Source organism: Pistacia vera, unplaced genomic scaffold, assembly GCF_008641045.1.
Source record: "Pistacia vera cultivar Batoury unplaced genomic scaffold, PisVer_v2 Contig117, whole genome shotgun sequence".
Taxonomy (NCBI): domain Eukaryota; kingdom Viridiplantae; phylum Streptophyta; class Magnoliopsida; order Sapindales; family Anacardiaceae; genus Pistacia; species Pistacia vera.
In genome coordinates, this window is record NW_022195215.1 from 1,503,970 (window position 1) to 1,506,993 (window position 3,024).

A 3,024-nucleotide genomic window follows, 5' to 3' on the forward strand; every position below is an offset into this window, starting at 1 on the left:
TTAGTTAAAAGTTTACTGTTTCAGTTTCAATTGAGTTTGTTTGTAGTCATGGTTAGTTGGTATGTTGAGTTGATTGAATGGTTACCTTGGAATTGGTTGAATTTTGGTGAAGTTTGGAAATCCAATCTTTGCCGGGGCGAAGAAGAAGCTTCGCCGCGGCGAGGAGGAGGAGTTGCACCCACGGGTAGGTTCTGCCCTGTTTCGTCGGGGCGACGGAAAGTGCTTCGCCGCGGCGACGAGCCGAAGACAAAGATTCTTGAGTTTTCTAGAGAATTCTTCTTTTGGGACACAATGACCATTCTACCCCTAATTAGTAGGAAAAGTGGGGAGTAAAATGAAAGGAAATTTAGTAGAGATTGTGTTTGGATGGGGGTGTATTTGTAAAGAATCAAAGGATATAGATGGAATTTCTAAGGAAGAGCAAGGGCAAAATGGGAAAGGATGCTTATAATATGAACTAAAAAAGGGTTAAGTGTAGAGAAACCCTTTATTTCTTCATTCCACCGCCTCTTCCATTTGCCTAAGTACTCAATTTCTCCGTGCCAATCTTTCAAGATTTCCAAGGGATTTAAGAGGAGTTTTGAGTAGAGATTCATCTAAAGACATCCTAAGAGAGGAGACCAAGTCCACAAAGGGAAGGAAAAGTGCTAAAGAAGTCATATCTTTGCACAAGGTAAGTAAATCCAATCAACTTGAGTTTTTAAACAAGTTTTTGTGTAGAGATGTTGCATGATCAGTATGTAGTATGATTAATGAGAAAATTGAATTGAGATGAGTAGCTATTTTTGTAGTTGTTGGATAGATCATGGATGAGAAGTGTTTTAATGTGTATTGAGAATGGAATTTGAGATGAAGTTTGAGAGATGTTGTGTGAAGTTTGTTTGGGAGTGCTTTTCTTGACAGGGATTATGAGTATTGAGGGAGTTTTCCCTATTTGGATGGCTAGAGATATGAGTATAGTAGTAAATTTTAGTAGAGTGTTTATATGCACATGAGTTGTTTGATGAAATGCCTAAGTGAAATCTGCCTGTCACTGCCGTTAACTTTCTAAGTAATTTTGGGTATCTTACGGACTGAACTGGGCTGAGACCAAAAATAGAGTTGTAGCCCCTCTCTAAGCCTTTAAAACGAGACCAGAGCGGTATAATCCGAGGGTCATAACGCAAGTTATGGCCGTTTTAGTATGACCTGTGCAGAATGACGGTTTGAGGAAATCTTGTAGTTGGCATTTCATTAGTGCATTAGGGAGCATGAGCTAGCTCTACATTTGTTTATACACTTGAGAAGTAGCTTGAGTTTGTAGAGAGTTTGAGTATAAGCTACTTTAAGAGTAAGAGAAAAGAGAATAGAGTAGGTTGTGCGATGGGGAACCCGTGAGTAATGGGTAGAGTATTCCCGCATGTACGCCGCATGAGAGAGCGGCATGAGTATCAGATAGAGAAGTGGTGTAGCCGTGAGAGTGCATGCGGATGAGGGCTATACCCGAGTACCCGAGGAGAGAGAGATTATACACTAACTGGCCAAGGGTTCCGAATCCATGCATAACCGAGTCGATCGGCCTAGAATGAGGAAGGGTCACGTAGAGTGGGAATGAGTCCCGGGCCGTGCCCCCGGTAAGATGGGGTCTGATTTATGAAAGAGTTACGAGAAAAGAGTTCTAAGGGAAAGAGAAGGAGAGAAAAATAGAGAAGTGCCCAAAGAGAAATTGAATGAAGAGTGGAAGGAAAGAATTAGAGATAAAGAGTTACGGGGCTAGCATGAGAGTAGAGGATTTACTTACTGAGCATTATTTAGTGCTCACCGTTGTTTCTTAGTTTTGGCAGGACCTAGGTGAGGACACTGTCGGATGGATGTCGGCGTTTGAGAAGGAGCGGTTACATGTTATGGTTTTGAGCTTTTGTATATGTTATACATTTTATGTAAAAATGATATGTTTGTGAGAATATATATTTAAAACAAAAGAAAAATTTTGGGCCAATTTCTTTATGTTATTTATATGTATTTCATTTAAGCTTTTGAGTAGTAGTGGCTATGACACGAAATTCTTTTAAGGGGGGGGAATTGATGCCCACTTTGAGGTAGTAGTTTTGTATGCTTATTTTGTCTCGGTGTTGTTTGTTGGCCCTAAGCTAAATTGCTATTGTGTTAAAGTGCTTAGATGCCCTAAATTTGGTGAAGCCTTAGAGATTATGGAAGTGCAGACTTCGCCGGGTGGGAAGAAGAGAGCTTCGTCGCGGCGAGCGTATGCTCTGTATTTTTGGCGGGGGGTGAAGAGTCGACTGATTTTTCTAGTGAAGTTTCTAGAGACTTTTCCATAGGGGTGTGATAAGTGCTTGAAAATACACTATACTTAGAGGTTTATAGGTATCATTTTTTGAGAAATTAGGATTAATTCGCATGAATTAACTAATTGTTTCATAAACGCACTTTTGGGATCACGGGTATTTTTGCTTGTGTTTCAAGGAATAAGGCTCAAAAATAATATTTGGATGAGAGATGATGTTGGTGAGAGAATTTTGATGAGGAAATAAACGGATCGAGAATCGGAGGTGAATTGAAGAAGTTATGGAAGTTGAAGTTAAGAGAAGATCCTAGATACGTTCCAGCTTGAGCATGCTCAGTATTTTGAGAAATCATGAACTGTACAACGTGGATTAAGACAATCTTGGACTGTTGGAAAGCTGATTCAAAGGGATACATTTATATGTTACCACTTTTCCAAAGTTTATTGTTATCGAGTTCAAAAATCACCATCTCTGAAGAATAGTGGAATGATGTGGGAAGAAGAAGACCAGTAGCTACTGTGCCACGGCACATTTTTTAGTAGTACGTGCCACAGCATAGTGCCACGGCACAGTCACGATAGCTGGGAACTTTTCTTCCGTTTTTTCTAGGAAAGTAGGTTTTAGAGTCCTAAACAACTAGAATTAAGAGGAAAACAAAACCTAACCCTTGTGGGATATAAATTGAAGTCTTTTAGCATTATTTGAGGGGAATTCTTTTAGATAAAAAAAAGAGAGAACA